Source organism: Eublepharis macularius, chromosome 1 (assembly GCF_028583425.1).
Source record: "Eublepharis macularius isolate TG4126 chromosome 1, MPM_Emac_v1.0, whole genome shotgun sequence".
Taxonomy (NCBI): Eukaryota; Metazoa; Chordata; class Lepidosauria; order Squamata; family Eublepharidae; genus Eublepharis; species Eublepharis macularius.
In genome coordinates, this window is record NC_072790.1 from 220481858 (window position 1) to 220494474 (window position 12617).

Genomic DNA, 12617 nt, shown 5'->3' on the forward strand with positions numbered 1-12617 from the left:
ACTGGTGGAGATTCTTAAATATGCAAAGTAGGATGGATCTAAACAAATGAAACATTCCACATCATGTGAAAGTGTTTACAAAGACTTTAGGTGTTTGAAACAGGATGCGGGAGTTGGTGGACTTCAGCCAATCACAACAGTTTTCGTTGTGGGACATTTTTCTACCCTGAAATGCAATGGAATCTGGCTTGGGATAGTGAATACATTCCAAATACAATGTGTGTAAATGTTTTCATAATCATTGTCATAGCTGTCCTTGTCACCAAATGTATTTAGTATTCCCATGTATTTTGCACAGCTATGTATTATCATACTAATGACACGGCTTGAAACAAAACAATTGCATTTTTGGAAGGAGGAAGAGGTTAAACTAAACAGAAATGTAAGCAACGGGTCACACAATACACAGAACACCACCTTACCTAAATACTTTGGCCAGTGTGTAAGGTAGAAGCCACCTTCAAGTTCATGCGAACTGCATCAGATGTAGGGCAAATCTGAAGACCAATCGATGTCTTCAGACTCCTTTTGCCATCAAAAGAAAGAGTTTGATAGATGATCTGCAGGATGAACTGCAGAAGAAAAAAATGGGAGAGGGAGGAGACATTACTGGTGTATTTACTGAAAAAATATAGAAGTAGTATTCTTTTCAATTTCTAGAACAGTAATCTAAGTGTGTGATAGCTCTTCCTGGGGAGAGGAAGACAAAGGAAGTTGCCAGTGGAGCTGCAATTTCCACCCAGAGTCCCCTCCTACCAAAATATATTACTTACTGTTAATTTTAGCAATGAAAACGTAATTATTTAAGTTACAAACTAAGTCACATAATTAGGTCAAGGAAACAAAGCAGACCATACGCTTAGATAAAAAAGAAATGGTCGCTAAAGGAAATCCATCTTTGTAAAGATAATATCAAGGAATTGTTGGTGTGAAGGTTCCTATTCTAGGAAGGAAAGGAGTCCCTTTAAAGAGAAAAAGGCTCTTGTTCCATGTGTGTATCTCTGTTTTATATAATGAAGGATGGGGGAGTGCCATCCCTAGCAATTAGTTCTCACAGAGCATGATCTCAATTGTGTGTGGGATTCCTGCTAAGGCTAACTTTTAGCTATCCCTGTGTAAACCTAAACCATGCAAAATCTGTGCTGTCCCACACAGAGGAGTGGCTATGATTCCGTGGTAGAACCTCTATTTTGATGCAAAAGGTCCCAGATTCAATCTCTGGCATGTCGAGTGAAGAGAAACAGATTATTAGGTGAAGGGAAAGACCTCTTCTTAAGACTCTCTAGAGTGGGGTTCCCCAATGGGGTGCCCACAGGCAGCATGGCACCCACTAGTACTTCTCTTGGTGCCTACCAAGCTTTCCAGAAAGTCGGTAAGGCCATTGTAAGGCAGGGCTTGTTATTGGCTGCTTTCATTCAAATGAAAGGATTTTCCACTAGGGGCTCAGGAGGACTGATAAGCACCTGAACTTTCCTTAGTCAGTGTTGGGTTCCATTTGCTCTTCAGGCTTTCATTCTTCTCAGATGTGATGAGGGAGGTAATCCGCTTGGCTCCACCTTCTGTGACAGTTAAGAGGCCCTTCTGTGGCAGCCTCTTGTGGCAGCCATTTTGGGGCGGCCATTAGGGGTGGCACTCACCACCCCCCTCTCAAAATTTCAAAGGTAAGCACAAGTTCAAAATGGCTGGGGATTCTTGTTCTAAACAGCCACTGCCACTCTGAATAGAGAACACTGACCTTGATGGGGCAGTGGTCTGATTCAATATAAGGCAGCTTTTTGTGTTCAAGTGCTGTGCCTTTTTCTGCAGTCTACCTTGAGCTGATTTCAACACTGGGGCCCATGAAGCATACCAATTACTCCAAGATGTGTCTTTTTCTTATGAGTCCAAACTAGATGTGCAGTTAGACGAAGGGGACGCCTCTTTTTTAACTTCCTTCCCTTGTTCTGTCTCATGCGTGAGAGATGTCAGGGATCTGTATGATATGAATTAGGTAGCTACTTTGAAATATGGTTGCTATGCTATTCCAGAATTGCAGGGTCTGGTCGGTATTGTTAGTATTCTTGAGTGCAGTTACTAAGTTTTCTGTTCTTTGGACCTGGGTCTTTCGGGAATGTTGTTGTTGTTGTTGAGAAATCACAGGATACTGACTAGTTATGCTAGCGCTGGAATCTAGAGTTTAAAAGTGAATGGGAACCTAGGGTTTAGGAGTGAACAGTAAATTGCCCAGTTAGGGTGAAAATTCTCATTTAGGATCACAACAGCGACTACAGGAATAAAGTTGGTCTGAAAACTTCTATCAGAATTAACATTAAGGGTCACAACAGAAACCGAATATACAGCTGTCCCCCTGCATTATGAAAAAGTATCCCAACAAGCAGTATAAAAAAGTATCCTTAACAGGTAATATTAAACTGGAGGCAAACATCTTTTTTGAAACTAGAACTTAATAATGCCATGATGAGATTAATGAAGAGCTTTTCTGCAAGCAGAAAAGATTCAAAGTCTGCTTCCACACACGTTGGATAATCCACTTTCAATGCACTTTCACAATCCTTTAGAAGTGGATTTTTTGGTTGTTGTGGTGCTACACCTCTGAAGATGCCAGCCACAGCTGCTGGCGAAACGTCAGGAACTACAATGCCAAGACCACGGCAATACAGCCCGGAAAACCCACAACAACCATCGTTCTCCGGCTGTGAAAGCCTTCGACAATACAGTGGATTTTTTGTTCCACACATGGAAAATCAGTTTCAAATGTTCACTAAAGAGTATTGAAAGTGGATTATCCAACGTGTGTGGAAGCAGCCCATGACAGGGAAACACATTAATTTTAGTGCAGTGCAGGCACACGCCTATATCGCAGCAGCTCTGCCTCACAGAAGGTGAGGATGTCACATGGAGAGATGATGGGCTGGGAGGCGCTGAAACTTTCTCCATCTATTTTTATTCCGCCAACAGCCCCTTCCCCAGGAAATTATTTCCTGGCCAGCCTCCAGGACCAGAAAGAATCCTGAAGAGTGATTATGGAAGAGTTCAGTCTGTGGAGTTTCTACCCCAAAAGCTTTACAGCTGCTCAGAAGCAACCTGTATTTTAAGACAAGTGTTACTTTCCGCCATAACTTCTAGTTCAGCATTAAGAGATTAGAAAACCACGACTGCAAGCCACAGAAGCCATTTTCCCTGGAAGTAGTCCAACAAAAAACTACAGAGCTACTGCAGAGGCAGACTGTGGTCCTTGAATGCTAGAAATCAATGAAATAGATTCAAAACGAAGTCGCACTTCCCCCCCTTCTTGTTCAGAAATAAAGGCAGAGCCATTTTATCCTCATCTGAAAATTCTGTATCCCTCTTATTTTTTATACCTCAGATCTTTGATTTAAACAGGGCTCAGCAGCAGAAGCAAACACACCAGCCTATTTCGGCATTAATCGGGGCACCCCATGGAAAATAGGCCATTGCCTTTGATGGTGGAAGACATATCACAGTTTGGTATCTTCAGACTAATTCTGGCAGATCTCTATATGCTTAGTCAGCCCTCTAAAGGAAAATTTTAAAAACTTTTTAAAAAACTGTTAAGCAGGGAGTCAGAGACAAGGGAAAGGGCTCTGAAATCAGCCAAAATATAAAAGAAGCTAGAAACCAAGAACAGAGAAAATTAGAAGCAACAGAGAGAGAAAAAGAAGCAAAAGTATACGGAATTTAGAAAGGGGAAGCTTACATCTGTTATAACCCAGGAAGAGCAAGATATTAGATGCACAGATTGTTGAATGGGCAGAGGAAGAGCATTTTCCCCCTCTTATTGTTTTTTTCTTTTGACTGAGCAGAGACACAATCTATCAAGCACTGCCAAAGCACAATTTCAGAATAAAAGGCAACACATTTGTCTCAAAATACACTAATAGCTTCTCGATTGCTTTGGCAAGGAGACAAGGGCATAAACTATTTTGACATGTACCCCTGTTTCAGAACATAAACCTTGAAAGATGCGACCAAAGATCCATCTAGCCCCAATTGTATTTTTCAACTGCAGCTGGCCAAATGCTTATAGGAAGCCCCGAAGGGCATGGCAACCTCCTGCCATTCCCGGTTCCTGTCCCCACTCCCACCCCAGGAAACAGTTGTTCAAAAGGCAGGCTGCTTCTGGACTCCTTTTCTTCTGAAATGATAACAATCAACAATATGCTTCTACATTGCATTTGAGTATCCAAAGCACTTCCCCCCCCCCCGCTTGCTGGTGACCCTTCCTTTCTCTTGCAGTGTTAGTCCACCTCTTAAGGCTACTAGCATAAGTCAGCTGTGACTTGATGGCACTTTCCATCACCAGTCTGGTATTCAGAGGCATTCTGCTGCTGAATACAGAGATTTTAACCTTGCTGTGTAATCACGGGCAGAGACAGTAGGAAAACTGGATCCCCCAGCAGGCTAACATTAGGCCTATCTGCTCAGTTACACTGTTTAAACACAGAAATGCAGTCAGGAGGAAGAAAGGAATATTTTTAGAACAGCGAGCAATTAAAAACCTATTCACCTATAACTGTTCTAGTGCAGACACAACGCAGCTTATTTCTTAACCGCGGCCAACAGATCTAGAACCTCGGCATAAATCCTCGCCGCTCCGGTCAGAATTTACCAAAGTGTGCTGATACCTCTTACCTTGTTTGGAAGTTCACTGGTAGAGTTGCAGTGTCCTATTGTGGGTGAAAACTAGCAGAGAAAAGGAAGGAAGAGGAGTCTGTGTTGGGAAAGGAATAGGAGGGTTGAGGGAAACCTACAGCCCTCAACCAAACCATAGCTAACAGATGAATTGTGTTATGAGGACAGCCTAACTTAAGTGGAAGTCCTCGCTTTGTGGTTTTGTCTGCAGTACTCTGGAAAGTACAGACTTGCTATGAGGATCTTAATGGCTCAAGCGGGCCCGATCTGCTGATCTCCTGCAAGAGGAGGCATCTGGGGTCAACCAGCCCCAGCAGGGAAAGTTAGTGATGGGATTGCTAGATAAAGTTCAGTAGCACAGTGGGAATGAACGTGCTAGGCTGCATCCTTGCTTTATGATTCAGCCCAATTCCAGATGCTTTATCTGTGTGCTAATCCCTATTTTTTTCTCCTTTTGGTAAAAGAGCCTCTTGACACAGTTGCTTTCTTCCACTCTTGCAGCAAGCCCATTGTAGCAGGAATCCACACAATGGTCCTTATCTGCTGTTCTTTCCAATAAGGAATAACCAAGACTATAACTATTCTTTGGGGAAATTTACTCCACCTCCTCCCACTCCATCTTATAATAAGCCTCTTTCCAGACTGCTGGCAGCCTCATATTAAAACTATAAGCACACCAAAGCATCAGAGGAGGACACCATCTAACCCATACCAAAGGAATTTCAGGTTCCAAGGATCAGATCTGTGACTGCTTCAGGATTTCCTCATGATGATGATGATGATGATGATGACGACGACGACGACCCCACCAAGGGTGCCTGCCACCTTGCAGTGGTGGTAGGGCTTGTGTTTTCCAGTGAAGCTGAGGGCTATGCTGACGGTAGCATTGCTACCAGTAGGGTCACCCAAACCAGACAGGTCTCAACTGAGGAGCCGGACTAAGCGCACCCAACAACCATCAATGATGATGAGACAAAATAAACAGAAAACCATATCGGATCGGTCATCGCCCGGGTCAACAAGGACCACGGCAGGTGCTGCGGCTCATGGACACCTGACGACAAACGGGCTATGGGGCTCAGCAGATTCTGTTGAGGAACCAGGACAGACTGCTGCAGTGCTACTGGAACAAAGTAAGTGCAAAACTTGGACAAACGCCAAAAATTGAGAAATAATGAAATGTTATTATAAGGCAAATCCATCTGCCCGTGGTTTCCAGAAAAGAATGATGCAAATTTGGAAAGGAAATCACCCCCAATGTAGTATAACGGAGCAAAGAATAATGGATCAAAGACAGTTCGTTATTCAGAATAAAGTTTTCACAGAACTGGAATTGCAAGAATTGGAGCAACTGGCAAAAAAAGAAACAACAAAACATAATGACCAAAGAAGGGGAAACATCACAGCTGAATAGACTAAAGCCACAGTGGAAGAACATGCTCTACCTGAAATACAAGCTATGGACCTGCCTGATGATAATTATTTGAATGAACAGCAAACTGTTCTGAAAGAAAAATTTTTGAGTCATGTCAGCCAAGGCAATGAATGACAAAGACTGCCTATAATTCGCCAAATACGAAGAAAACAAGTGAAAACTTAAAGATGGGAAATTGAAAAATGAGGACAAAAAATGGACTATGATTTGGAAAGGAAAACAGTTCCTGAAACCATAGAAGAATTAAAACAATGGGTAACAGCAACAACAAAGACAATAGAAAGATTTGAAGGGTGAATAAAGTAGTATAAAGAAAATTTGCGATTTCAAAGCAATCAGCGATTATTCTATAAGTCACTGGGAGAAAATGCAGTGCAGAAGAACATCATCCCATGTAAAGATGATGCCCTGAAATTGTAGCAAGAAATGCCCCATGGATTAAAGACATAGTAAAGAATTTAAAGGGAAATGGATGAATGATGTGGTAATAACAACTGAAATGGTGGCCAGACAAGCAAAGAATGTGAAGAACTAGAGTGCAGCTGGGCCAGATGAATTGCCTGGGTTCTGGCTAAAGCATTTAACAAGTTTTCATCAACACATGGCAGTGCAATTCAATGAAATGTTTCAAAATTCTACCAGTGAAGAATGACTCACAAAAGGCCACACATTTCTGATTGTGAAGGATGAAGGAAAAGGCAATGAACCTGGCAACTACCACCCAATCACATGCCTTCCAACATCATTCAAACTTTTCACAAGAATATTAGCAACATTAGTATATGATTATTTAATGGAAAACAATATGTACCCTGTTGAACAGAAAGGCAATTGTAAAAAGTCAAGAGGCCCTAAAGATCAACTGCTAATTGACAAAATGGCACTGAAAAATTCAAATGGAAGAAAATAAATTTGAATATGGCATGGATTAACTACAAGAAAGCATTTGATTCATTGCCATGCGGTTGGATTAATACTTGCCTGGAAATTTTGGGAATTAGTGAAAGCATCAGGCTCTTCCTTAAAATATGCGAAAATGGAAAACCATGTTAATGGCCTACGGTGAAGAAATTGGGGGAGTTTGTATAAAAAGTGGTATATTTCAAGGGGACTCCTTGTCACCTTTATTATTCAACATCTCATGAATCTCCTTGACTATGGTCCTAGAGAAAACGAAAATGGGTTATTATATTTCTGATCAGGCTGGGAAAATAAACCATCTCCTGTATATGGATGATTTGAAATTGTATGCCAAGTGTCCCACTGAACTTGAATCATTGCTTAATACAGTGAAAATGTACAGTGACGATATTTAAATGAAATTTGGCTTAGACAAATGTGCAGTACTCTCCATGCAGTGGGGAAAAGTAAAAAATGTTGACGGAATAGAACTTGAAAATGGTGACATTATGAAATCATTATCAAATAATGAAAATTATAAATATCTTGGAATATTAGAATTAGATAACATCCTGCATATGAAAGTAAAAGAACTGACTCAGAAAGAATATATCAAGAGAGTATGAAAAATTCTGAAGTCAAAATAAAATGGTGGAAATACAATCAAGGCCATAAATACATTGGCGATTCCAGTAATCAGATATCCAATTGGAATAATAGATTGGACACAAAGTGATTTAGAAAAATTGGATCGAAAAACACAAAAACTAATGAACATGTATCACTTTTTACACCCAAAAAGTGATGTTGATAGGCTGTATCTACCACGAAAAATTGGTGGAAGAGGACTGTTACAAGTACATCAGGTAGTGGAAGAAGAGAGGCCTGAATGATTACATTAGTAGAAGCACAGAAAAATTACTTCAGGCTGTGAAAACAGAAAACATATTAAAAACAACTGAAACAAAGTCTGAATACAAGAAGAAACAGTTTGAGAATAGATTAAACGGCTGGAAGAACAAACCTTTACATGGGCAACATCTAAAAAATATTGAAGGAAGAAGTAACAACAGCCTAACTTGGGCATGGTTGAAGATGGGTACAATCAAGAAAGAAACTGAAGGTCTGATCTTTACAGCACAAGAGCAAGCATTGCAAACGAATGTTATGAAAGCCAAAGTTCAGAAAATCAGTGAAAATCCAAAATGTTGACTTTGCCAGGAAAAAGATGAAACTGTGTCTCACCTTATTTGTGAATGCAGCAAAATTTCACAGATGGACTGCAAAGCTGGACGTGACAGGGGTGCAAAGCTGATTAATTGGACATTGAGTAAAAAGTACAATCTGCCAGTATCAAAGAATTCATGGGAACATCAGGTGGAAAAGGCATTAGGAAATGATCAAGTCAAGATCTTGTGGGATTTTAGAATACAAATTGATCGACACCTTGAACACAATACACCAGACATAACAGTTGTGGAAAATTGAAAAGTATGGATAATAGACATTGCAATTCCAGGGGATGCCAGAGTTGAAGAAGAAGAACAAGAAAAAATTATTAAATATAGAGCTCTGGCAACAGAAACCACCCAACTATGGAAGAAGAATGTAACAGTATTGTCGAAGGCTTTCACGGCCGGAGAACGATGGTTGTTGTGGGTTTTCCGGGCTGTATTGCCGTGGTCTTGGCATTGTAGTTCCTGGCGTTTCGCCAGCAGCTGTGGCTGGCATCTTCAGAGGTGTAGCACCAAAAGACAGAGATCTCAGTGATCTGAGAGATCTCTGTCTTTTGGTGCTACACCTCTGAAGATGCCAGCCACAGCTGCTGGCGAAACGCCAGGAACTACAATGCCAAGACCACGGCAATACAGCCCGGAAAACCCACAACAACCAATGTAACAGTAGTTCCTATTATCATCAGGGCACTGGGAACTATTTCAAAAATTTTTGCAACTTATATGGAAAAACTGCAGCTTTCTGACATAGCTTCTACAGAATTGCAAAAGATGGCGTTACTTGGAACAGCATACATATTGCACAGATACCTGGCTGATACTTAGGTCTCTGGAGGAAACTTGTATCAGCTCAGCAAGGCCAATCAATGATAATATGTGATCTTTATTTATTACTGATTGTGTTGCATGTAATTTTAATAATAACAACAACAACAACATTCGATTTATATACTGCCCTTCAGGACAACTTAATGTCACACTCAGAGCAGTTTACAAAGTGTGTTGTTATTATCCTCACAACAATCACCCTGTGAGGAGGGTGGGGCTGAGAGAGCTCTGGGAGAGCTGTGACTGACCCAAGGTTACCCAGCTGGCTTCAAGCGGAGGAGTGGGGGGACTCAAACCTGGCTCTCCAGATGAGAGTCCTGTCGCTTTTAACCATTATACCAGACAGTCCCTCTTGGTTCAGATAGTCTTTCACCAGAATACATTTCCTTACTGCCCCCAGCAATTACCAGAATGGCACTGTCATCTCTACGACTAGGATTTCAAACGAATCTCCTGTCAAGTTACAGGCAGATGGTTTTAATACTAGGCTACAGACAGCCAGGAAAGATGCTAGAACCAGTCCTGGAAAGTAGGTGCTGCTACTGATTCTTTATTCCCTTCCATGACACCCATGTAATTTTGAAACTTTCTGCCCTAGTTCTTTCTTCTCCATATACCCAGTGGGTTAAAATCTCCCTTTAACCCGTTGCTTCAGTATTTTTCCAGTGCAGCAACAGCGGGGTTAAAAAGTTGCAAAATGAAAGAGGCATCACCTGTGACATGCTCAGAAGTACACAAGATAGGCAAACTGACCATTCACAACAGCTATAATTGGGGATAACAAGAGTCCACTTAATTATCTTAAAGCAATTTAACATCAGTATTGCCTAAAAAATGTGTCATGACTATTAAAACCTCTTTAAGTACCATATATGTCACTTTTTATAATGATTCCCAATGACTGCACAGCAACAAGCCATAATTGAACCCAGGTTTCCCTTGGAGCCCTTTTTATGTCAACACTAGTTTCCCTCTTTCCCATCACCTACCCTGCTTTTAAAACTAATCAGCCTGCTGAGGCTGCACAGCACGGACCCGCTCTCTGCCAATGCCTCCCAGATATACAAGGGTCAGATTTTAAAAAAACTTTTAAAAACAAGGGGAAAAGAGTACAAAGAATTCGTGAGAATACGCGAAGTTGCTCAATCTCACATTTATGTGGCACCTGGGATTCCTTTTGCTGCAGCTTCATTTGTACAAGCAAATATTTCTGTATCAACACCTATAAACATATCCAATGTTTACAGCAGTTCAGTCCCCGTTCTGTGAATTATGGTATACGTGAGAGAATTACAAGAATAGAGGGGGTAAAAAATTCAAATCCCAGAAGAGATCACAGCATTTGTTCTCATTTCCTGCCCTAGTTTAGCTTTACAATCAAAACAAATGCAACAACAGGATTGGCTTGTAAGACCTTCCCACCCAATGCAAAAACTTTGTGAAAATATTTATTTTACAATAAATCACAGCTGCTAAGACAGAACCAGATCTTAAGCCCTCTCTGTCTTGGGCCAGACATTCTGAAGCAGCATCCCATTTCGAGCTCTAAAATTTCACTTATGGCACATCCAAACGTTCACACAAGAATCCTCTACACCAAAGAACCATTCGGGTGAGGACTTTATAACACAGTCTAGGTTTGCATCCACCCCTGGCTCCAAGAAAAATGCTAAGCCATTTTACACACACAGCCCATGAAAACCTGGACAATCCCCCACCATCGCCCCTGCCAACAAACATTTCAGTTTATGCATGAGCAAACAGGAAGATGTTGGTCTTATTAAAAAGAGTTAAACAAATTAATGGGGGAAACCGGCCTGTCAACAGATGTAAGCCAAACAACAAAATGGAAGTTCCGTGATTTAATATCATTTGACTACTGCTGGAGGGCTGTTGCCTTTAGGCTCTCCTCGTCAGCTTTTCAGAAACTTCTATCTGGCAACTGCTGGAAATTGTTCCAGGTTTTGCTGGAACTGCTTTTGGAGGTGGAAAATTCTGTCAAGCTGCAGCCGACTTATGGGAAGCCCATAGGATTTTCACGGCAAGAGACAAACAGAGATGGTTTGCTGTTGCCTTCCTGTGTGGAGTAGCTCTAGTCTTCCTTGGCGTTTCCCATCCAAGCACTAGCCAGGACCGATCCTAGTTAGCTTCCAAGATCTGATGAGATCCCACTAGCTGGGCCATTCTGGTCAGGACAGAACTGTTTCTATCTGCTGCTAAATACTTCTACATGTTTACAATGCGCATCATCTACAGCTACGTATGTTATGACTATGTGTGTTATTGCTGCTTGTTTTATTGTTGTATTTTACTGCGGCTTTTACATTTGAAAAATTCGATACTGCCTCATCACAAATGAGTTGCCAAGGAGTTTCACCAAACAAGGCAAAAAAACAAAGAATAAAATAGCAAACAGGACAGGACAACAGATGCTACAATCAGCAAAAGACAGCAGAGACCCCCTCACCTCTGCAGGAGTATACCGTATACCCTGCAGCTGTGGACAACTTTACATCGGGACCACAAAGCGTAGCATCCAGACAAGAATAAAAGAACATGAAAGACACTGCAGACTTGGACAACCTGAAAAATCAGCAGTGGCTGAACATAGCCTAACTCAAACAGGGCACAGTATCTTATTCCAGGACACCAAAATACTGGACAACACTTCCAACTACTTTGTCAGACTGCACAGGGAAGCCATTGAAATTCACAAGCATAAGCAAAACTTCAACAGGAAAGAAGAAACCTTAAGAATGAACAGAGCATGGTTTCCAGTTCTGAAAAACACCAGGCTAACAAAACACTCTATACTTGACAATAGCCCTGCAGAGAAGATTAGCACATCAAGCACCAATCCATATGCAAAAGAACCTCCTCAGGATACAGTGAAGCCTCCCGCCATTAGCATTCCACACCCTGGGAAACTCTTACAGGATGACTCAGCTCAACCCCACCCCTCCTGAGTAGATACAAATGACCTGCCAACATCTTTTCCACACTGTGACACTGAGAGATCTCGTGTCTTTTGGTGCTACACCTCTGAAGATGCCAGCCACAGCTGCTGGCGAAACGTCAGGAACTACAATGCCAAGACCACGGCAATACAGCCCGGAAAACCCACAACAACCATCAAACAGGACAGTGGCTCAGATGGACCTTCTTCCTAATCCAGCAGGACATTTTTGATTCATCAGGTCAGAAGACATTGATTCTGGATATTCAGAACTCAATCCTGTGGCTACTTTTATACCAGCCAAGCATCATATAAAGGAATGTTATGCTGATCTTGGCATGTTGCATCAGTAAGTTGCATTACAAGTGTTTTAGGATTTGGGACAGCAAGTAAGTTAGATCAAAGTGCCATTCGTTTTGTCAGTATTCACTCTTTCTCTGGGCCACCATCTGAAATCTCAAAGAATTTTTTAAAAGCTCTTCTAGTCAGGCTCAGCTTCCTTTCAAGATGCTCCTGGAGATATTCAAAGTGCACAGTCAGTATCTGCGGCAGATGCATCATCCTCCCAATTTAGGCCTATTAAGCAAAGCCCAGCTGTTCAATAGCTGGC

The 12617-nt window shown here is 41.5% G+C and overlaps 1 protein-coding gene across 3 annotated transcripts in view; it reads right to left on the reverse strand.

The window, feature by feature from the left end:
• Nucleotides 1-12617, reverse strand: part of EXTL3 (exostosin like glycosyltransferase 3) — a 196010-nt gene that overhangs the window by 98289 nt on the left and 85104 nt on the right. For all 3 annotated transcript variants that reach the window (XM_054988380.1, XM_054988398.1, XM_054988389.1), the window contains exon 2: nt 423-572. The gene's annotated coding sequence lies outside the window, so the exon portion shown is untranslated. The remainder of the gene's footprint in view (nt 1-422; nt 573-12617) is intronic.